Below are 25,971 nucleotides of genomic sequence, written 5' to 3' on the forward strand. Positions count from 1 at the left end.
TTGTTTCCTGCTTGAAGGGGCAATGGGAATGAAACTCTGAGACAGAGAAAGAATGGGAATGAAGTTTATCATAAATTGAAAAAACTAGCAAATTTCTGAGATCATTTGTTCCCTTGCATTTTATGAACTTAAACTAATAGCATTATCAATTTTAATGACACTTTGATTAACTATAATCAAATCTTGTTTTATTTTTTATTTAGAGTTTCTTATTATGCATGTTCTGGTAAAAATAAATGAAAAAAATATAATGTCTGAGGATTCCTTGTGGAATATTAACTTTGGGTTTTTTAAAAATCATGTTGCTGAAACAGCACATGCTGAAGTTTAAACTGTAGAAATTACTCAGCAAAGTTGTTGTGTTTCACCTTTGAACAAAGTAATGGTATAGTCAGATTCATGTGAGAGCAGTGAAATAGAATCCAGATCTAGAGAGGACAGTTACTTCATAGAGATGATCTGAACACAGAATAAGCCCTTTAGTGATTGTGGAGGAGCTACTTGTCTGCTGAGATTAAAGATAAAGCGGAACAAGAGTGTTCAAGGGCTCTAATGGAAAGTTTGCTGACTTGATCTAGCTCCAAATCACTATCTACCACTCACACTGAATACTGCCTCTCCCAGCTAAAGTCAACAACAGCATTGCTTCCAAGCATGACATCATTTTCTCTATTCAGAAATCCTATTTTTAGTTATTTATTTGATGTCAATGGAGATAACAGGAATTGTCTTTGTCTAGTAGATATCTTTGGGAAAAAACCCTCAAACCCACAATAAAGCAAAACATCAAAAAAAGGAAAGATTAGTTAAATATATCTTCAAGATATTGCTCCACCCCACCGTCATCCTGCATGTGTTTATTCTTTCTCCATTGTTCCTAAAGTATCAGTTTTCTAGCTCCTTAGAAGTAAAAAATGCCCTCTGGGGAAAGTATAATATTTTTGTTTATATTTAAAATTTCTAAATATCGAGGCACATTTATAAATATCTGTCTCTCTATGTCTGTCAAAGTGAAAAAAAATCAATAAAATTTGTCTCAGATGACTATTTTTGTACTTTATTTGTATTGCCCTGCATCAGTAGTACATCAGTATTATATATATATATATATATATACATATAAAGATGTATACATGCATATAAAACTAGAATGATTTTCTGATTGTTTTAATTCTGAAAGAAATTCTTTGCTGCAGTATTGCCTCCTGTATAAGTTTCCCCACTTCCAATGTAATTAACAATTTAATCTGTCATTTTTCAAATTCAACTCAGAGGCTGGTGTAGTTCTTAAACATTTTTAATTCTTCGTATTAATATTTTTAATTCTTTGTATTAGTAAGTTTGAAGGTTATTTTTGATCTCTCTGGGAGTGTTCCCCAGATCAAAATGAAATACCTAGCTGTCACTTACCTAGGTCTACTGAGGGCTGCATGGTTTGTCCTGTAGCAGAGGCCAGATGTAAGCAGAGGCTGTTAAGAAATTAGCAGTTGGTGGCGTTTCCAGCACACATTTTGGGCAAGATCCCAAAGACCAGCAGATTTGGAATCATTTAGAAAAGTATCCCCCCATTTTCCCTGAGTACCTTTGACCCCCTTCTCCCTGGCACATTGACCTTTTCATGCCCCACTTCAGGACACCTCATGGCTCAGTTATGTAAGCCTATCTCACTAAACTAATTCCTCAACATTGCACAGCTCTCATCACCCCATCTCTACTCTGCTGTCTGATTTTGGCTGGAAACTATTTCAAATGCTGAGGGGAAAAAAGCCCAAAACCTTTAGTCGGTCTTTGGCCTGCAGATAGTGCAAAACTTACTTAAGAAATACAATTTGCCAGTTAAATGATACAATATTAGGTCCCCACTGTAAGCCTCATGAAACCTCATCCTGTTGCTCTAACACAGAGGTAAAACCATAATCAGTCATACAAAGACCAGGCATTTCCTTAATCAATGTATTCATTAAGTAGAGCATTTTCTCTTGATCAGAAAGAGAAGGCTAAACTTCTTTTTCTCCATGAGAATAATAGTTCTCTGAACCTTACTTTCCCATTACAAGGCTTTATTCTTTGAAACCCCTATCTCAGAACATGAGCAGGACACAACTGGAGATGGAGAGACAGAGAGCCTACAATCACTGATGGGAACAAAATATAACACCACCTTCCAAACTGCTTCAAAAATACACAGGAAACATTCTTCAAGATCTTTGCTCTTCTCCTGACTGATACAATGCAATAAGACAGGAACAGCAGGTCCTGCTAAACATATGTTTTCAAAGACTTTTAATGGAAACATTTCATTCTATGCACATAGTGTTAAGTGAGAACTTTCATGAAAAAGTAATGGGAACTAAAGCTGTAGTCAGCTCTAGGTCAGGGAGCAACCTCTGATGAATGAGTCTCTGTAGGCTTTCACAAGCACTAGAAGACTAAAGTTCACGTATGTATTGGGACCAGGCAACTTTTATAGACAGATAACTTGTTAAGGATGCAAAGGTGTACTGAATTGAAGCATAGTTTTACAGATGAGTTCACTGGGTGGTGATAATGTTTTGAAAGTCTTGGACCTAATCTGCGAATTGCACATTTTCAGGTTTCACCCACTGCTGAATATTCATCTGCAATTTAAATTTTGAGGGACTGATTTACTTTTGTTTGCAATTAAAGAAGAAAAATATTGCAGAGGCCACGGGTGGATGTGAGTTAAAGAACAGTATGTGAAGCTCTTTATGAAAAAAAAAAATGCATTTAAGAAAATCATTGTTGCTTTCTTGCCTCAGTTTCTGTTTCTCAAAAGTTCTCTGTCTCAAAGTGATCCTGCTTCTTTGATCCCTACAAATCATCTGATAGGAGTCACCACTGTTTTCTGACTGTGCACTTGACCACATCTAAAGTGCAGCATTTCAACAGGCAGCAGGAATGTTTTAGCACAAACAAGACCCTCCAGTGCGGGAGCCACATGGAGCTGCCAAACCCATCTCCTTCTCCTGGCCTTAAAAGAATGTCGAGAACTTCAAATAGATGAGACGTTGCTGCAGCCTTTTCAGGAAGAGCTCCGGCTCCATATGCCCCCCCAAGGGCAGGTATGAATTGTATCTTTGTAAAACTCAGGTGGCTGTTCTGAAATGTGTGGCTTCACAGAACTACACTGAAAGCAAGTCTTATCCTGGCGTGTGTATGTGTGGAATGTAAGCAGAGATGTGTCCTTCCATTCGCTGCTTGGCTTATATTCCTCAGGCAGAATAAATATACAGGTACTGTGGTTTGTGCAGCCTTCCTGAGGGACAGAAGGGAACAGTCAAAAGTACTGTTCTTTCATCTGCACTGAAATGACTATATCTTATTTATTTGCATTAGACCAAGGAAGGAGGTTGATTTCTAAAGTGCTAACTTCATCTCACAAATTAGCAGACTGTTTATTCCCCCCTTTATTTGTCAAAGGATATGTATGCACATGTAAAGTGCTGACTTGCTGACTGTCTTAAACTGACCACAAGGATATGGTGTCAGATTCATATAAAAAGTAACAGATTTTAACTTTTTGTGAAAGAGTCTGTGGCATTTTGTCAGATGAGGAAATCACAAGAACAGACAGGTGGAGGATAATGGCAGATTGTTAAAGATTTGTGTTTAAAAGCACAAAACCACAATTTTACTATCAGATAGGCTTTTTTTCTATGTATGCTATATCATATTGTTGCTCTATAGTAAATACTAAAGAATATTTCATTTTAGGATTTTCAACTTGGATGTAATTTGAAAGTTATTTCTTTTTAATATTTTATAATTCATGCCAGTTGAACTTGACTGCACATATACCTACTGAAAACTGAAACAAAAAAAAGAAGGCAAATTCTTAACTGAATAACTTAGATGCTGAAATATTTGTAGCATAATATTTTTACTGTCACCTCCTTCAGCTGCTTTTTATCCATATCTAAAGCACCTCTAAAGCTGTCAAGAGAATTTTGATAAATTCATCTGGGATTGCATCAGGGTTTTAGTTCTTATCCTCCAAGTCTGTAAGTAACTTACTTAATTTAGAACATTGAAGTATTTTTGAAAAATTAGTTAGGATGTGTATATATGTTTTTAACAAACCCTCTACTACAAGTCTGCATACAGCAGCAGACTGATTTCCTGTCTCTCAGATTTAGACCCTCAAACTGTCAGTGCCACTAGTGAAATCACTGCTCAACAGCTGCTGGCAGGAAGTTCTGAATACCAACTTTAATTAAAAACTTTATAAATAAACAGTGTCAAGGTTATGCACTTAGTGAACAATTCTCTGACATCTGGATAAAAAATAATACAGCATCTTTTTTTTTCCCATATTGAAGTCATAAGTAAAAGAACCTGAAATATATTTTACCCAACTAGCAATGCTAGTACCTTCCAAACTAGTAAATTCCACCCAGACTCTTTCATTTATGACAATGACCAATACTTTGAGGAAGTACTTATGGAAGTTATTTCCAAGAGCACTGTAAAATGCATTGCTGTCTATCAGTGATGATCTAAGATGAAAAGGCTTGAAGGACAGACGCTTACCAACCGAAAGAATCTATTGAAAGGACTAGAAAGATCTGGAACTTCTCTCACTGCAAGCAGCTGTTTTGTCCCCCCACATGTTTCATTCACCAAGTACATTGCAGTCAGTGGCTGTGCAAACAGCATGTGGATCCCTGAGTCTCAGTGCAAGGCTACCTGAAGTGAGAGAACACCACCTGAGGAACCAAGGGCAATGGTAACTTTTGAAACTCTTCCCACTGCATATGACATACACACACTGTTGTAGTGCGTTCGGCTATTTTACTTAATTGCTCCCCCATTTGATGTATTGCTCCCCCTATTTTGTGTAAAATGGTTCTGCCCTCCCCAGTTTTCCCGCCACGCCCTGCCAGTTATGTTGTTCCCTTAGCAACCCTTGCTACGTGTATTGTCAATCTTTCAGGTTATATAATTCCTCCTCCCCTTTTTCCCTTATATGTATACTTTTTCTCCTCCCTGGGTCCAGTCAATCCCCCCCCCCCCCCCCCCTCCACTCCACCTAGTGTTCCAGAAGCTTCTCCTCTTTGAGGGTTGTGGTTGGCTGTGGTCCGGGGGCCCTCCCATATCTCGTATCTATTGGGTTCTCTACTATGTCATTTGTGTTAAGTTCATCCCCTCTCCTCCCTCTATTGGTCTTTTGTAAACCCCTCCCTTATCCATCCCTTCCCTTGATAACCCTACTCCCGACTCCATTTCGGGGTCGCTCCCTGGCTGGCATCGTGGGCTTTTTAATAAACCTGTTTGGCCCCCAGCGAGTGTCCAGCTCCTTCCTTCTCGTCGTTCAGCAGCGATCCAGGCCGCAACCAGCACAGCCTGAGGCCTTACGACGCCGAGGGGTGCTGGAAGGATACGCAGCGAGGTGTCGGCCTTAACCTCAGCTAGCCGGACTCTGACCTTGAAGGCCAGATACACCTCGCCGCGCACATATCTTTAGATGGAGGCCTTAAAATAATCTGTAATTCTCACAAACCCGCTATTCCTTTTCTGTGGTATTGAGAATTTTTGCAACTATAGTTACTGTCTCAGACGTTTGAATCTAAGACAGCAATTATAAAGGAAAAAAAACGCACAAATTCTGCCTAACATAGGCACATATGGTTCAGGAGAGCCAAAGTGATTAAAAAGCAGCCAATATTACAACACTATATAAAGTATACAAAGGTTAGCTCTATCACAGATTGGTGCTGATCTATGGAAACCTGGATGACCTGTAAGCCCATGTATCTCTATTTGTGTCTAATTCCTCATTTAAATTATTTCAGGGAACAGAAAAGCATAAGATAAAATTACTTGAAAATCTATTTTAGTTGTTTTTTCTTTTTTTTCTTTCTTTTTTCCTTTTTTTTCTTTCTTTTTTTCTTTTTTTCTTTCGTTTTTGTCTGTAGTGGTGTGAGAAACTAGAGTATATAGTACCAGATTTGAAAATATTCAGTAATCAGCAATTTTGTGCATGATACCATTCATTTCTGAATTATCTGATTGGAGAATTCATGCCAATATATTTAGTGACACAAAGGAGAAGGATACCTGCCTCTATGAAATGACCTTTGTAAGTCAATGGAAATCATATAAACAAAACAAAAAGGAAATCCATCAAAAATTAGATTCCAGGTTTCGAAACAGGCATACTTTGTGGCAAGCATATATTTCTGGAAATTCAGTAGAGAAATGGGGCTTGGATACAAAAACCTATGAAGCTGATATGGCCAGGCTGGTAGAATTGTTTGATTCTCGCTGCCAGGACAATTAAGATCTTTGCCAGGACAATTGAACTCCCAGAAAAGATTGACTTTTCATGTTTTTATGATACTCTGCCAAACTATGGAGTAGTGTCTGCTTAGTGAGAAGCCAGGGGAGTGTTTGAGCTTGTGGGAACTGATGGCCAGGAGCTAGGGTGGGCTCTGCAGTTGAGAGATCCTTCTGACAGCAGCTGGACATTAGGTCAGCACATCAATCCTGTTTAAACATGCTTGCAGATGTAAATTTAGCCATATAGTTCTGTCTGCACAGTCTTTACTGAAATGCATGCTCTGATGCATTTTTCTGTCTTTTTGTTTGTATCTTGAGATTTTATTGATCATTTTCTGTCACTTGCACCAAGAACTCTCAGGCTCTTTGAGGTGTTCCAGATCTCTCAGCATGCACCAATTTGCTCCTTGGTATTGCAAGGAATTATATCAAGCCTGAGTAAGGAATTATATCAAGCCAAAATGTTGGCCAGTGTCAAGGAGTGCATAGTTTTTAATGGTTTTAAGAGATGCAGTCTTGCTTTGCCGTGAGGACATTAATGAAGTATCAGAAATCTCTACTCTCCAGAAGGACTAAGGCCCCAGTAAAACACCAGCTGGAAATATATTGTCGCTTTGTGACTTCAGGACTGAGCCTGAGAGAGCTATAAATCAGCAGTGTCAGCTTAGTAACAGCTGTAGGAGGTTGAGAGTCCAGAATTATGTTCTTCCCTAGGTCATATTCCTTCTGGGACTATGAATAAAAATGGCCTTTGGTGCCAGTTTATGCTAGCAAATTAGTTCCTCACCAAGTTGTTTTCACTCTCTAAGGACAGATTCTGGGGCTCAGAGTCCAAAGCAGTGTGTTTGCTCTGTCAGCTTCTAGTGAATGTACCCCAAACTCCACACATTTGAGGTGGGTACTCAGTGAAAGCTTTGCCCCGCCACAGAAATGAGCACAAGTGACTCTTCCAAGGAGCAGTGAACAGGATCCTACTGCACCTCACACATCTGCTGCAGATACACTTGCCCCTCCTCACAGCCCATCAGTCTACTTTGCTTAACACCTAATAAATCACAGAGAAACATTCCTTTGCACATTTTGTTTATAGTGTAATGCCCATGTCTTTGGTAGTAATCTCCGGGCAAACATCTGTATTCTCAATATCAGACAATGGATTGCTTTTCACACATTTGTGAACATTTTTCCTCTAGGTTAATATCACATAAACATAATTTCTTTTTTAGTTACCTGACAAGACTTTTTACTCAGCAGTGATCTTCAAATCTATTTTTAACTCTTTTTTTAAAACTAAATTCTATTCACTTGTCAACAGATGCCATATTGATATTTTAATTGCATTTCACTTAACTACAAATAATCTCATAACAGTTTTCAGATGCTGGCTTTTGAATACTTTTCTTTCCCTCCTTCATTGTCAAAACATTAAAAAAGTATTCTGAATCTTTAGCTTCAACTCTATTACTTTCCATATATTATTCTGTCTGCTGAAAACATTATTGTCTCTTGGTATTTATCACCCTGAGAGCAGTGTTATACACAGATGTTCCATCTCCAAACCACATACATATATACATACAAAACCTGTGAAAGAAAGAAACTAAGATATATCTTTGTATAAGGGGTAGAAGTATAAGTACTTCTCATGCAGCTAATTTGGATGAGCAAGATGTGACTGGAACACAGGGACAAGTATCTACAAAACTCAATACATTTTTATGCAGATTTTTAAATCTTTTAAAAGACCTTGCTATATAACCTCAGATAGGGCATAAATCTGTTCTCATCCTTTCTAAGAAAATATAATTTTTCTGTGTCCAAACTCCTTTGCCTTCACTGAAATACACGAAAAAATCAGATAAAGACCTGTTTTCACCAATGTTTTCAGTAGCAGATTTTGTTACTCTCATTCTTCATGGCTGACAAAAGTAAGGCTTATCTCCTGCTAATATCCAGACATACTACTGATTTTGTGGCAAACAACTTGTATAAATCTGTGACAGACTTTTCAAAGCATTGACTATCTCAATAGAAAGATCAGTAGGAACTCTCTGCTGTTTGACTATGAACCTCTGCTCTTGAGGGTGAAAATGAGTGTTATAACAGTAAATCAGACATGCTGAAGCAGTAGTACTGAGGCTTTTTGTGTTTTTAATGTTTGACAGGTTCTCAAGGAGTCTATTGATTTGTCACATTAAGGTGTCACACACTCCCCTGTTCATCCTGTCCATTCTAAAATGTCAGCATTCTCAACATATGTGTGAAAGGAAACCCAAGAACAAAAAAGCTGTAAGGTGGGATGGACATTCTTGGCACTAACTTCACCTGTGTACTTCAAAAACAAAACTCAGAATCTCACATTATCAGTCCTCAAGACATAATGACATATCTTGTCCTCTCACAGCAGTTTTTATCATATTACAATTAAAATCAGTGGGAATTTTGCTGTAGACCCAAGGTAAGGTGTAGCCACATCCTCACGGAGCAGGGTCGGTGTAGTGGCGTTCGTGGAATGCACTCCTCATCCTGTGCTACATGGGCAGCAGGAGGGCTGCATCTCTCTTCCCTTCTCCTCCTCCACTGCTTCTCCAAATTCAGTCTGACAGCCCATTGCAAAACTCCCAGTATGAACACTTAGGCAAATTATTTGTAAGAACAGTGTGGCAGTGCCATTCTGAGCTGAAACAAAAAGTTTTCACACAAAACACAAAGTAGAGAGACAATAGAGGAAGAAGGAAAAAGAAGAAAATTCAGGGAAAATTGTGAAAATGTTTTGGTTTGATTTTGGAAAGAATCTTAATTTCTGAGTTTTTGTGAAAATTTCCTGTTCAATCTTTACCACTCGTGTCTAGAAATAATATAATATGTTATAATATATATGAACTTATATTTTTGTGAGACTAATTTAAATTTAAATTTTATCTTTTTTCATGATGTAGTTGAAATAAAAAACAACTTTTTTTCATTTTCTTTTGCATTCATTACACTAGTTCTATCTTTAGCAAAAAATTATAATACACACCTTTAAAAAATCACATCAATGTTTAAAATTAATTTTAGCAGCTGGTGTGTTGTTAATTAGAAATATTATAGTCTAATAAGCATTCATAATTTGAATGCCTCACAAATTAATTTGTGTATCAACTCAAACTTTATTTACAAGGTTTATATGAATTTGGAATTAACTTCGTTACATGAACTATTGACTTCCTGTAGCCATTGCTGAACAGTTCTGAAGGTCACAAATAATTTAGTAAGAAGTAAAAAAAAAAAAAATCATCTTAAGCTGCAGAATTTTTATCTGCTTGGTAAAATTTACAAGAATAAAGTGGAGGAGAAAAATGTGATTTTTTCCCTTATTCAAAATTGTGTCATGCCATTTACCCAGTTAGTGGATAAACTGGGCAGTGGCAACAGAGAAAACCAAATTTATGCATATATGAAAGAACTGTTTAAGGTTTTTAAAAGAGAGTGAAACGGGGAAAGCACAGATTATATAAAACATAATTTTGTAATAAAAACCAGGGAAGTCAGTAGAAGATAATCTCATCTATGCTATATTCAAAAAACTGTGATAGTTTTTACTGGTACCTGCTCATTCTTGACATACCAGTGAATCTGCACCTGTCTGCTTTGTATTCTGGATGGAAACATGAGACTTTCCATTTTTTGATTAAGAGCTTGGATAGACTACTAGAGTACCTTGTCTGCATGAGATATGGAAACACCTATCTAGAATTTATATTTTTGCCCTTCTTAAAGAAATTGAATTTCTGGGGAGATACGTTTTTATGCTTCAAAACAGAAAGATGCCTGTAAGCTAATATGTACATTAAACAGCTAAAAAATTCCAAATGAACAAACAAAAAAAACAACCCACCAAAAAAAAAAAAACCAAAAAAAACAAAACCACAAAATATCCCAAAACAAACCAAACAAAAAACCAACAAAAAACCCAACAAAACACCTCAAAACCTCCTAAAAGCTCAGTATTGTCATTCCAATTAAATCTGCAATTAACTTATTACTTTGTCTATTACTTTTTACTAATATTGAAGATACCAACATTTTCCTTGCTATGTCTTCACTGAAAAGCTGTTAGAAACTACTAGTACAAATTTGATTCTGCTTTTCTTAAAATACACCTCAAATTCCATAACAATACTTTGTGGTACATGCAATCAGGTGAGCAGGAATTTAACATTTAGATGAAGGTGTTACTTCATTTTTCCAATATATAGCAAAGGCCTGTTTCTTGAGACTTCCACAAATTCTTGAGCTTTTCCACAAGTTTCAGCTGATTTTTAAAGAGTAGACATATTCATTCACAGATTTGTTAGATAAAAATGTTAACAGTACAATAAAGAAATTTTAAAACTACCTTATCTCCTCTCCAAGTTACAATTTGTACATCCAGTATAGATATTACAAATTTAATTACAGTTTTGCAGAGGACTTTTTTCTACCCAGAATAACCCGGATGCTTCAAGTCAGATATTAATCTCCATCATACTTTTATCTACATTCAGCTGGAGACAGAGAATATGTCCATTTTCTGGGACAATATCTTTTGCTTTTCCACTATTTGAATAGCAGGTTATTTTAGAATACACGTATATGCTGATCTTCCCTGAAATTTCTGTTGTACCACACTGCAGTTTCCACAAACTGTAACTTTTTCTTAAAGTCAGTTAGCTGCAGTATTATTGGGTTCGCTTCTGCTAAACTTAGCATGTGGAACATATGGCAGAGAAGAAGATGCCCTGTAAAGTCTTGGGCAGCTTCTGTTCAAAATTCAGCTCTGCGTTCCGTTCCAGTCTTGCTTTTCTCCACTCCTTTCTTATTCTGTCGAATTTTCTAAAACAACTTAGATGCTAAAAAAGCAATAATGTTAAAAATTAAATAATAATTTGAAATAAATTGACAAGGTTGTATAAGGCCCAAGAAAGGAAAAGAAGGGTGACAATTTAGAAACAGATTAATGGCAGTGGGAGAAATGGGACCATAATAGAAGGAGTGAAACACAGCATTAATCATGTTTTCCTGTTGTGTAATACTTGACTGTTTTGTGTATGAACAGATGCCCTTGCTCTTCACAGCAATGTTTCAAACATAAACCCCATCAGTTTAGATGGATTCTATCTGGACTTGCAAATTATGTTACTGGAGATCATTCTCCTGTTTTCCTTGGTTTCACTTTGCTGTTTGCTTTCTGAAAAATGCATAGAGAGTCCCATGTGAAATCTTCCAGATAGAATCGAAGACAGCCCAAAAGATGCAATAAAGCTTTGCTGAGCAATTCCTGTTCTCACAATTACAGTGAATTTTCATTAAATGGATCTCCTGAGACAACTTCTCCAGGTGCAAGATTGCTGTAGGTTTGTGGCTCTCAAAGGTGCTGAAATTCTATACCACTTTATTATCCTCTACATCATACTATTTCATGCAGCTCTTCTGTCTCACATATTCCAACAAAACCTGACCAAGAAAGAAGCTGGCACTTAAGCAAGAATGTCAGCGACACACACAAAAATGTACAGCTTATAGTTCTGAGGCATTGAAATATTCTTATTACGAAAGTTCCAATGCAAAGGTACTATCCTTTTAGAGAAAACTGCTTTTCCTGCAGAAACAATGAGGTATCATATCTAGGATATACAACAAATTAGCAAATTTTACTGATCTCTGAAAAAAACCCAAACAAACCCCAAAAGTTTTCTGAAGATGTGGAGTTTGGAACACACTATGCACAGTAAAATTAAAAGGTTTCCTTTATAAACACCTTTAAGATATATGCAGAGTTTGGCAATTCCTATTTAAGAACAAGAATTTTAAGAAAGTGTACACAAGGATAACGAGTGTGTTGTGTTTCAGAGGGGAAAGAAAGATTTTCTTATTAGTGGACAGCAGAGCAATTCAAAACTAAGACTGAGCAAGAATAATGCACCTAATTTCATAACATTACTGTTAGGCAATGCAAGAGATATTAGACTCCAATGGCATCCTAGGATATTCAGCTCTGGACATATATTTCTTTCTACACCGTTCAACTTCTGTAGCTGAAAGATTCAGATTTTCATTCAGTACCTGTCTTAGGTATTGCCACCTTTGACATGTAATAGGGATTTTTTTTTTTAGTTAGTTTTATAATCATTAGTCTTGCTTATTTTTTGGGTACATTAATGTTTCCATATTCCAGTCTCAGTGTTTTTGTGACCGCTCACCAAATACTTGACTTTCTCATGTTTTCTTGATCTTATTTTCTTTATAGAACTTTACATTCTCTCAAAGTGCACTATGCAGTTTTTTACACTGTGTTTCATATGGAGGATAAGTTAATCTTTATCAATGCACCATTGAAGTGCAATGTATAAACATACATTGACTTTTGTATATTATCTATTTATTTTATTTGCTTTACTTTTGTCTCAAGAAGAAGCATCCGAATTATTCTTCAGCAAATATTGATTATGAATACTTTTAGTATGATTAATATAATTAATATAAATAATAGCAATAATATTTATTCATATATATATTAATTGTATGGACATAAAAGGTTCAAATAAGGCTTTCAGTACATTTACATAGAATTTTAGACCATTAAGCTTTTGCAGTGCTTCTTTAAAATAAGAATAAAAAGACATTGCAAGTGTCTATTTTCAATTTATTTGGTTTTTTTTTTAAGATAGAAGGTTTTTAATTAGATAGCTATTTTGAAATGTGTTTAATGAGAATTATTTTCATTTATACTCATTTATCAGTAACCAAAAATGTATATAGAAAAAAGGGATTTAACTAATTATTTTCCTTTCTTCATTGTTAGACTGAGTTTATGTATTACATCTTGCACCTCAATACAAATGTTTGGAGATAGTTCCATGCCTGACCTGAATTTAGAAAATACTTAGAGTTAGACTGTAATCAATAACTTTGCAGTTAGCAATATAAAGAAGTTTCTAATTTCTTTTATGCTTTTGTCTGAATTGCGCACCAAGCCGTCACAGACCTAATAAATGCAAGATAAAATTAGATTTAGCTTCTTTTATGAAGAGGTTTATGCCTCTCAAAATCTGAGAAAATCTGTGATTCTAGAGCTAGCCAGATGCTGTGTATAAGCAGAGACAAGGTGGACAAAAATTTTTTGAATTATCAAATCAAAAATATATTTTTTTAATTAATAGAAACAGAAAAATTAATTAAATATTTAAGAGATGCTTAGAATGGCCACTGCAATCATGATCTCAGGGAAGTTTATGATTCTGGCTTAGTGCAGTGAAATGTAGGTTAATCAAGGATGATTCTTTATGAATGATCCTGGGTTAAAAAGATGTATAGTATTCAAAGACCAACATAAAAACACATTATCTATTCATCAATATCTGTAGACAGGATGTTATGAGGTCTCTGTCGATTAGAGTAACAGCCTGCTACTAGATACAGTGCTAACAAACAGCTCATCCAGCTTTAATGCCTATGATATTGTGGCTGAACAGGATGGTATGGGAGATTCCTGCCAGGCCATGTTTTGGCCTGTATATCCATGTTTTTATGTCTATAAATTTCATACATACGTTTTATACAGCTTTTGTTTATGATGAAAGCACAGTACACCCAAATTAGCATGACTGCTGTCAGCAAATGCAACATCAATTACAAAGGTATAATATCAGCAATGAACTTTCTTTTGGACAATCTTAAATAGGTTCAAAATCTTAAATTAAAAAAAACACCACACTTTCTGACAGCCTGTAATACCCTAAGGGCTGTAGCAGTTCTTTATAAATGCCCTAGTGAGAATAAAGCTTCCTAAAGGAAAAAAATAATCCAGCAGGAAGAGAGATCTTGTTCCTATATCAGTTACCTGTTTCATGATACAAAAGAGAAAACAGGAAGAGATAGTGTGCAAAACAGCCTGTCAGAAATGCAGTGAGCTCTGCCGAATCCTAAAGGCGTACAACAGACACAACTTTAAAAGAACAGCCTTGGAAGAAGGAGAAGGGTCATAAGGACTGAAGGAAATTGATTAAATGGTTTAAAAATATGGATTTATATTACATTCATCAAACCACATAAACAATTATGTGAATACCTTCCCTATACATTAAAGGGATCTAAATCTGATTTAACATAATCAGCTTCCGAGGCAAAGTAAGGTAAATTGAACTAGGACTATTTTAATTCTGAAATGAGGTGTTTGTACAGCCATATAATGATGCAAATGCTATCTAGTTACTTAAGATTCATTTTCTGAATTACACTGATGCAAAAATCCTAAGAACTGAGTGTGTTTTGCAAGAAGTGCAACTCTACTTTTCTAGCTAACAATCTCTCAAAGCATCTATGCTGTACTCAGTACCTGAGACTCAATGCTTCAACAAAGGCGAAACAGACTAGGGCTGAAATATTCTAACAACACATGGTTTGCTTTGGGCTTTCTTCCTCATTTCTTTTAATATAGCTATTTGAAAATAGAGGTAGAAAAGAGAGTGGGAAAGGCACATTAGATTCCAGAACAGTCACAAAATGAAAACCAGTTATTTATGAGAAAGAGCTGACAAAGGTTTGGCCAGCTAAATATTGTCAGTCTTTCTTAGGCAGCTAGTTTTTCCCTAATAGTGTATGGAAAGATTTCATGAACCTCGTAGAACATCTCCTGCAGTGATCAATACAAATATATACTTTCCATTCATCTTAGAAGCAGCTACATGCACTACTGAAGGATAGAACAAATCCCTTAATCTTGTCCTGGTATTAATAGCCTATTAAGATCACATTACAAAAGCCTAGCTGTTATCAATGTCAGAAGGAAACTCTTAATAATTAATTGTTTTAAAACATTACAGTAGGACTTTGAATCAAAAAGTTATGAATTTTATCATGAAGAGAACTTATTCTGATCTCTTCTAACCTTCCTCTATTACTAAATATTATATTATATCAATGAGACAGGAGCCTCATATTATTTTTTAAGTTGAGCTTGTGAGATTAGTATTATGTGTTGATATTATTCCTTCTCAAGACAGTCCATTATTTCTGGTTAATTTTAATTAGGCCGGCAAATGGCCTTTTATCTCTGTACTTTCAGTAGCTGCTCCATGTTAACATTTGTTTGAGTTTACATTTAATAAATATCTTAACCCTTCAGCAGCAGCTTGAACTGGAGTGCTGGCAATGAAGATGTATGGAAATAAGGACAGGAGAAAAGGATTAGAATGAAATGGATTAAGTTGGCTGAGAAATCGGAAAGGCTCACATAACAAATGATGCTACAGGAATGTCAGGGCTGAATAAATACCAAATTGATTTAACTGAGTTACTTCTTCAAGGTCACACCCAAGAGATTATATTTATGGCTTTATGCCACACACATTCTATTTGGATTAGTGAAGAGTAAAGCAGTGCCCTGGAGAAAAAGAAAATTTCCTGGTAATTTCTGTATAATGGCAGCAGTTCCTTTGGATAATATGCAATTCTTATGTTTTCCAAATAGAAGAGATTTTTGAAATCCCATGTTAAGTGACTAGCTCTTATAATACTGCACAAAATTACGTATCACCTGCCATCTGTCCCCCACTTAGCCAACTGGAAAGAAGCTTTTAAATAAAATCTGGTTACTGATGATAGACTGTGCACTGTCTAGTACCCTCATTAGTTCCTAGAACCTGCCTACTGACTTGAAAGGAGAAAGAGTTTAATAATGATGACAGACTCTACTGAGATAACTTGCTTATTTGTGGTTGAAATTTTACATTTCCTCCTGTCAAGATTATAATTCAAGGAAAGTCAATGCAGCCAATTTATACAGCCGACAGTTATTGGATATTGAAAATATAATCCTCAGAAGTATATAATTATTTCCTAAAATATTCTCAACTAATAGGGATTTTTTTATTACCAAAAATATTTTGATAATATGAAGTAATTTAATTTTAAAGAAGCACGGAAAAGCACGAAGTTACTTTGAGTTATATATAATTTACTATGATTTTACAACATGTATAAATTAAGAATATTTGATGTTTTATGCATGATTTTTAGTTGACTTTTCTCTTCTGCTTTTACTTTCTTTTTTCAGAATGTTTTATTCCCAATTGGACAAAGGTATTATGAAGCACTGCTCTGAAATTCACTGGGAGGCAGAAATTTTAAATCCTTTATTCTTTACCTTCAGACCATGCAATTTCTCATACTGCATAGGGTAAGCAAACAATATCTTCTTGATAGTGTCCTTTATTTTTAAAAGGGATTGGTTTTAGTTTTGGTAACAAATGCACAACTTAATTATAAATCTAAGGTGTGGTTCACGTATGATACAGTACCTTTTCTTTCATGTTACAGAAACCACTTAACAGTTTTAGCTCCTGAGCATTGCTTTAAAAGATACTAAAGACAACTTACCTATCAATCTGCTATGATGGACCTTAAAAGTAAAAGCAGATGATACTGCAACTGAGCCCATTGACTGCCACCAGCTAAACTACAATCTCCAGTAAAATTTCCTGTTTTACTTCATCGTTTTCAGCATTTATGGAGGTCCTTTGACTTCAGCAGGTTGAAGTTCTAAATAATGATTAAGTTTCAGAAATCTTCTCCATAACGTTTAGTTTGGATATTTTGAAAGTTCTGTTGCAAAAATTCTTGCAGATGTTCTGTGGAACTGCTGTAATGTTTCCATCTCTTCCGTACCCTGTCCTCTAAAATATACCTCTGCCAAGGTGAGTGCAGTATGGGGTTTAGGGGAAATGATTGAACTTCTGAACAACCTTTATTTTTTCCATAGGTTCTGTGTTACCAGAGAAAAAAAAATAAACTTGGAAGTTAGTCCCTCAGAGGCAAAGGCAGATGATCATCTCTGTGAGTCTAGAAGGCAAACTTTATTTTTCATAGAATAACACAACTGTTCTTGTACTCTTGTACTTTTCTCGGAAAGGAAACAAACCAAAACCTCTTCACAAACTTGCAAGGGTTTCTGAACTGCATTTGTTACAGTGACAAAACAATGTGCCTGCAATTTTGCACTGAAAAGGTTTCCTTATTTAACTATATGCCATTTATGATTAATAATTAGCATTGGTTGCACCCTAAAGTCTTTATACGTATTAAGCCTTTTATGAAAGGATTTAATAAGTAAAATAGATTTTATTGTGTCTAATTTGAAGCAGATAGGCTTTAGGGTTTCAATGGTCAAAAATTTAATTTCCTCAGTAGATTTTTTTCATTTTGGTCATGCAATTTATTGTATGATACAATTCTTTTAGGAATACTGTCAGACAAGGTATTACTTATATAATTATTCTGTAAAGTACTTTGAAATGCGACTCTGGAATTTTTACTTCCTTTATTTCTACTGAGATTCTTTAGCACCAACTAGAGCTTTGAGTTTATTATGGGTCATAGAATGCTTTCATAAGTAAATAAAATGTGGTTCTCTTGCCTTTCATTTACAGTGCAGCAGGATCCAGACAAGTTTACTGAGTCCTTTATGTTGAAGTTAATGTCTCATTTTGATTGCGCATGCCAAAATAAAAAGTTACTACATACAGAAAATAAATGATCTCTTTCATAACAGTAAAATACAGAGAGTTAGATGAGAGCCTGTGCTGATTGGGCACTGATGCTGCTGATGGCTTCAGGCATTTCAAATGCCAGCTTCCAAGCCCCTGGTTTGGATTAGACCTCAAGTTTTTTAAATATCTATATAAGACTTTCAAAAAACATACCCAAAAACTCCTGGAAGAGTATGTAAGTTATAATTGCACATCTCTTAGAACTCCTTTACTCTTACCAAAGCAATGAGCTAAAATATAAACTGGGATAATTTCTCTTATTCACCCAAATCTTTCTTCCTTTATTTGCATATTCTTTTAACTTTTAATTCTTCTTTTGTTGTATCAGTTACAGAAAGAAAAAGTGGATATTTCAATGGTCTATACAGGGTCTAAATTAGATAAAATGTTTCAGGGTTATGTGACCACACCTATATTTTGCCACTTGAAAGTAATTTATACTTACTTTGTGATATTCTGGACTATTTGAGCCTTGGAGGAGAAAAAAATTAAAAATAAGAAAGCAGTGAGGGCACAGAAGACATTTGATGTCTTTTTTTACACAAAACTCATCCGGAAGAAACCAAATTAATTAATACTGGCACCAAGTTCTTTGATGTGAATTTCTACACTTCAATGTTTCAGTGTTTTTGTGATCAAAGGTTATATGACCAGGCTGCAGCTAAACTTCATCAAAATAAAGGGAATTAAAAAAAAAAAAAAAAAAGAAAAAGAAAAACAAACAAACAAACAAAAAAAACCCCACCATCTTGAGTTAACACTATAACATGTAGATACTTCATAGAATCATAGAATATCCAGTTGGAAACTGGAAGGAGCCCATAATGATTATCAAGTCCAACTCCCAATGCTTCTTTGCTCCAACTTTTGAAGAAATTTTGATACAAAATAGAAAAAAAAAAAACCCAAAGGAGTCATGATTTTAATTGACTTCTCAAATACTTTTCAATTTTCTGTCATAAAAAAATTTCTTTCATAGATTGTGGACAGCTAACTGATACTCTTAATATTACAGAGCAGTGCCTTCTGAATGGTTAATGGCCAGAGGCTGCAGCCTTAAAATTGTTGTTGAATGACATCACTGAAGACTTATCAAAGGCCCACACACTTCTTAAGTGGTAGCCAAGGTCAAGTGGGAAATGACACTGGAAGTGCCTGTGACAGCCCATGGCAATTCAAATGACAGTTGTCACTGTAGCTGGTCTATGCATTTTGCACAAATAGTACCAAGCCTGGCTTTCTCTCAGGCAACAGAGGCAGTGGATGGAACATCAGTGGCCATAGTCTTGTTGCCTCTGCCAGCCTCAGAGACTGAAATAAAACCCTGAACACCAACCCCCATTTGTACCCCACTGAATGTTTTTCTGCCATGCAAAGAAACAGCCAGAGCACTGTCTTGTGTTACCTCAAAAATCCCTTTGTGCAGAACAAAACAGTGCCAATGCTACTGCATATTCTGAATCCAGTTTTTAGGCCTAGGTTGAAAGAGTAGATAATCCCACATGTAAAACCAAGTTAGGTCATCATGATCGTTATCGCCCTCCATTGAATACCAGAGGAATAAGTAATGAACAGGCACTTGTTGCAAAGTGCTAGGGAGACAGGTCTTTTATATTTTATGTGCAATAAAAGATGTGACTGGAATGCAAGACAACATTGGTTTGATTCCTTGCACCTGGAGTTTGGGAGTTGTTCGTCTCTTTCTCCTTTTCTCCTTTTCGTGTCAAATGTAGGTCTCCTCATCCAGTTTCTTAATTTTTACAATGTGTGTTTTTTCACTTTTTATTTAGCTATGTCATAGGTGAAGGTATTTGAAGTAATATCTCATTGCCTTTGTGATTTATTTACACATGGCATACTCACACCATAGCTGTAATTGTCTGGAGAATAACGGTTCAGCGCATGAAAACTCTCAGTGTATGGCATTTGTTTTCATTCTGCATGGGATCTAAACCAAAACAATCCCAAAACTTAAAAAAAAAAAGAAAAAGAAAAGAAAGAAAGAAAAATGTGTCAAAACAGATGTTTTAAGAAGGGGAAAAAATCCCAGGGTCTTTAGCTTTTCACTTTCTAACTGTCTCAGTGTCAGCAAAAGTAATTAGTTAAATATTTATCTTAAAGTTTGCCTTGCATAAAAGAACAGTGAAAGTAAAATGCTTCTAGTAAAATATGCCAGTTTTTGAAATTAATCAATAAATAATTAAATCAATATATATTATTGCAATGCTATTATTATGTATGCTATAAACACTTCATAACACACTCTCATATCTTTCCTTCTCAACAGATATAATGCATCTGTTTCAGAAGAAAGACATTAAAGTATTCACAGAAACAAAAATATATTTGTGAGTATAAGACAATCATTTACACTTTGCTATATGTCCAAACTTAGCACACATATAACATGTAAAGGAATTCATCAGCTCATTTCCTTTTTCCTGACAGACTCATTCTTTGCACTGACTGCTAGTAGGAATCACCTAAAGGATGTAAGGCAGAACAATAGCAGTAAGAAGGTTAGTCAAACTCTGCTGTAAAGACCAGCAAAATGTGTCTTAGGTACTTAATCTTACCAACCTCACAAGCCAAAGTCATATTGTGCAGAGGTCTATGCACATATATGTGCAAAGGTCTATTATTTGATAAGTGATAGACATTGAAGGAAATGATTTCCTCATTACTAGCCAGTCCCCAGAACATGTCTTTATGAAACAATATTCATAGGAGTTCTCTGAAAATATGTCACCCTTTTGTTTCTCCATCTAAGCTGAGTGTTTTTCTTCCCTGGGAGCAGCAAGAGGGGAGGGTCCACTTCATAGATCTACAGTGTTTTTGAGGACTCTTTCCAGGAGCCACGAACCTACTGTACTAACAGAAATAAAGAGAATAAAAATTGTGTCTTGTTTGCTAGCTTGGGAGAATTTCAATGCTCTCTTTTACACGCAGCTAAGTGATAGAAACAGAAGTCCAAGCAGCAAAAAAAAATATTAAAAATACTCTAGTACACTGCCTACTCTGTACTGAGTTCTGGTCAGAGCAGAAATAAGATACTGCATTCTTAATAAATACTGATTTCTTTATGTGTGAAAACTGTTGCTGTTGGAAGCTGAAGTCTGGTCGGTACATAGTTTCTTTAACTGGTAAAATGGTCTTGGCTTGGTTATTTTTTCCCTTTATACTGAGATATATGCAATCATGCACTTATTTATATCAGTTATACTTCTTGGAGAAAAAGAAATAAAATACTAGTGAACACAATTTCATATCAGAAAGCCAGTAATCAAAACCAGACTTAAAAAATTGCACTACATAAATCTTTTGATATAGTCATAACAGGGCAAGTCTTGTGTATAAACCTTTTGGAATGCAGCAAGTATCCTGCTGATCTGTATACATTACTGGCATTATTGGCACCCTCTGACACAGCCTCCACAATGTTTGTCATGTTTCTGCTTGTGTTTTATTACTTCCCATTCCCATCATAGCTAAATAGAAAAGTTGTGAAGAAAATAGCATTAAAAATAGTTAAATTCATTATTTATAAGTATATAAAAACTCATAAAATGTTGATTTACCTTTTGGTGAAGCTTTCTGAGTAGTGAATTATGAAGGGTTGGGAGCATAAAGAGAGAGGTAAATTTTAGACTTACCTGAACCAGTTTGCACATTACTTCTCTGTACCTTTGTAGGCAGGGGAAGTCCTTTCTTTCCCATATTACGTCCCATAGATACTCCTCTCTTTAAGGTATCTCTCAGTAGTATACCATTTTCTTCTTTGGTTGGGAAGAAAAACATGCATTTTTTTGTCCCTAATAAAATGAGCAAAAATTCAAACCAAGCTTCCACACATGAAAAAATAAAAATATTTTTAATTCACACTTTACAGGCCATATTTTACTATCTGATAAGTTTCTAAACAGGCTGTTGCTTATTATGAACAATATTGCCTGCATTAAGCTTAATTATAACAGAAACACCATTACACTCCTTGATTTTTCCATCTTCATTTTGACTCCTCCCCTTTAAGCAATTGTAAAGGTATCAAATTCAACACTGTTTATAACAGTTGGGTGATTCAGTCAATCATTTCCGAATAAAAATGAAATTGATTGACATTGTAAAAAATAGCAGGCTATAGATAATCTTTACCAGTACAGGAACCTAAACCCTTGTGATCTGTTTTACCAATTAATTATATACAGTATTCTTGGTGTGCTTATAGTCAGTGCTGGTAAATTGACAACTTGCCTCTGCCAATCTTTTTCCCCTGTGTTAAAGTGCAGGATCTTTGATAAGCAAAATTACCTTTTTGTTTCAAAGAAGACCTTTGTTTTATCAATACAGGTTTTGAATTCTCATGCTGATTTAAGCCTCTCATTAAAAGCTTGAGAATGCAAGAAGCAAGGAAAACAGATATACACTAAAAAGTGAGGTGCTATAATACCTTAAGCATCTCCACAGGCTTCACTTCTGGTGAAGAGTAGTTACCAATAACTAAAATCTGGTAGTAGTTTTTTAATGTCTGTTAAACAGATGATATTGGCCAAGTATTTTTGTATAGAGCTGTTGAGAATGAACTTTCCTGTTTGAACTCTAAAAGAGTTTTTTGCGGGTTTTCATTACAAGGTATACTTTTAGGTCATTGTGAATAGAAAAGTCCAGTCACTTAGTTTGAGGGAAAAAAATACAATTTGCTCTTTGCTGACTTTTAAGTTCATGAAATTACCTTTGGAATTTAAAGAGTCTCAAGAAATCAGGAGGTTTCAGGTAGAAAGTTCAAGGAAGTGTTTTTTCATATAGAGATAACAATAAACACAAAATGAAGAGCTATTCCTTGAACATGAAAATAGGAAGAAGTAGTTTTCTCTTATCTGCCATAAAAATAAGAAGACTGGTTATTTTTCCAGTTTTTACAAAGTAGAAAATTCTCATGAGAAACCAACTCATGGTTTGGGTGAAATCATAGAAGTTTCATCACTGACTTATTAGAAACAGGATTCAAGTCTAGCAAGAAAAAGCAATTTTTCTATAGAAGTACTTATAAAAATAGTTATAATTTTTGGGTCTGTATTAAATTAAATTAATGAAATATGAACCAATACAAGATTTTCTATCACCAAAAGAACATTTACTGGAGTATTTTTAGAATTGTCTGTAATTTTTGTTTGATTCAATATTTATTTTTCCTCTGAATCATGAAGCATAGACTGTGGAATTTCAATGTACTGGCATAGTGATGTAGAAATAAATACTCATAGTAAAACCCAAGAAATTTCTATAGATACATTCATAACTACACATCTTTGAAAGATAACCAGCCTTGCTTGCTTTTGTAACAAGCACTTCTGGATCCAGTTTTTCCCTGGTTGCACTCAAGAATAGTCTAATTTACTTAAATGTGTTATTTTATTCCTACAAAATAATGTGAGAAATTAATTCTGGGCATGACGCATTTCTCCTTGTGCATGTTGAAAACAATGGAAAAGTCTTGGTGAATTGAAACACATTGCTTTCCTCACAGGCATGATTCTGCATACAGGTCTCTCAAGGCTGAATAACTAGAGGAGGAGGCTGTTGTAACTTACAATACCTTTCAGCAGCCTAGATTTAAGCCTATGGCTCAAAGACTTGAAGCTATTTAAGCCATCTTTATCCTATTATAAATGTCTGATCTTAAGATCAGACATCTTTTTTTTTTCCCAGTATTATACACAGGCACTATATAGTTACACTGATGTGACGTCTAATAGAAACAGCACTCTGCTGATTTTGAAGTGCCTTGAATGTCCTCAGATAAGGAAACTGTGCTCCAGGTTGTGTTTTACCTCAACAGGATTTCTGCATTTTATAAAAATGCACAGGCAAAAGTCATAGTATTAAATTAGTACAAATTTTAATGGATCTGAGACAAAAAAAAGTCGGAAAATTGCATTCTGAAATATTTTTTTCACATTCTGCTAGTAACATGCCGAAGAACCCATGGCAAATAATTTTTAGGGAGAATGCAATTAGTTTAGGTTTTATAAAGAAAAAAAAGAAAATTTGTAACAGAAGTAACTTTTTGTATTACTTACCTAAGTATTATTATAGAATCATTTGCTAGTATTATACGTTGGAAAAGACCTCTGAGAGCATCAAGTCCAACTATAAATATGAATCATTAAGAGGCATAATTGTCAATAGGATAAAATAAGGTTTTTCTTTTTGACATTACTCAGCTAAATTAACAGGAGCATGAAGCATTTTACAGTGCAAAATCTTATCATTAAAAAGTAAAATTTTTGTTCCATTTTAACCCTCATTCTTTTGTTGTTTTTATTAAAAAAACTCTGCTTAGAATGTGTCTGTTCAAAGATTAATATATCTGTCAGTTGAACCAATACTGCAGTAACAAGCATAAGAAATTCAAGGTGGATTTATTGGGACAGTCAGAAAGTGAGAACCATCTTAAAATACTTAAAGAATGACAGTTATATGAGTTAAAGGATGGGGGGTGAGAGTAAAAAAAGACTGAAATTGGCCCCGGGTAAAGACAGGAAAATGGAATCATAAATCATAAAAGACAGGTGTGTTCTTTTATCCATGGATCCAGATGTTCCCACTAAATGTGTAACAACTCCAGAATTATTTTACAAGGAGGAAAGGAACTGTGAATATTTGATTTCTCTCTTTCTTAAACAAGAGTAGCTGGGAATGTTTGATGCCAAGTAGAAACTTTGACCTGTGCTTACAGGAGAGCAGCCCCTGAACAGAGTTCTTAAACACAACTCCTTACCAATGTGGACTAGGATATGATTTAAACAGCCAATGCTAAAAGGCTAAAGTTATACTGAGATCTTTTTGAAAACAGTGACTAAAACCAAATCTATGGTTGAAGCATCTGGGTAATATGAGGCTAGATACCCTCACTGACTAGGAATTTCTAAATGCTAGGCAGTATCAGGGGATGATGGAATCCTGCTAGAATTATAATCAATTTCATACTGAGATTGGAGGTAGATGAATCTTAGATGGTGAGAAAATAAAATTATACGTCACTTCAGATATGTTTTGAAGTAGCAGCTCAGGACAGACCATGACAAAGCTTTTTAAATGTCTTCCAAATGGAAATTATTTTCCTCTCTCGTCTCTGCCTCATCCTTAAAATGCAATAGCAGATCACGTATCAGCTTATGTTTTCAAGTAAAATAGAGAAGGAAAAATTTTTTCTCTCTTCTAAATGTTTCTTTATTACACAAGAGTAAAATAGAATAATATTTTTTGCTTTGTGTTAGTATCCTTCATCAACAGAGTTTTGAATCTTAAAGACTAATACCTATAGCTATTCCATAGTCATCTAAAAAGATACCTTATGCTGATAATAAAAAATAGCATACTGTTGGGTTTTATTAGGTTATTTCTGTAATTACACCTCTGTGACTGAAGACAGATATTAGGTGATTATCACACCATTGCTTGCAGAAGAGGAGAGAGGAGGATGAGTCGCCATTAAATAATCAAGGATAAGAATGTTCTTGAAAGTACATATGTTATATTTTCTTTTCCATTTGATCTATAAGAACCTGAGATGCTATTTTCAATTTAGCTCAATGCAAGAAATACAGAGAAAAAGAAAAGGCAGAGACATCTACTTCTGAATTTAGAGGGTGCTGTTGAAATCATGGAGACAAATATGTACATTTCCATTTGAAGCCTCATGAAGTTTATCTGGATTGAAGAAATTAAGGCTCTTAAAATTATATGCCATTAAAATTTAATTATATGCCATTTCTAGCACTACCTTCCACAGAAACCTGAGTCCCTGTAAAATTGTGGGTATTTCTCTCCAGTTTGTTTTCTGTCGTTCAGGGCATGATAAAATTGAGAGTGATATTTTGTATCTGTGGAGGCTTTCTGCATCTTTGCATAGAAGCAACCACTGCAAGGAAGGTAGATCTTTTCAAAATTTATCGTGGATTGAGACATGGACATTTTTAAACATGCTAAATGCTACTGTGTCCTTCATGTGGTTCTTAAACCTTTTCTTCTTTTTTTTTTTTTTTTTTTTGATAAAAATAATATTTTCTCAATTTCACAGTTTTATAAAATATTGAATTTT

The sequence above is a fragment of the Melospiza georgiana genome, chromosome 6 (genome assembly GCF_028018845.1).
Source record: "Melospiza georgiana isolate bMelGeo1 chromosome 6, bMelGeo1.pri, whole genome shotgun sequence".
NCBI classification, from domain to species: Eukaryota; Metazoa; Chordata; class Aves; order Passeriformes; family Passerellidae; genus Melospiza; species Melospiza georgiana.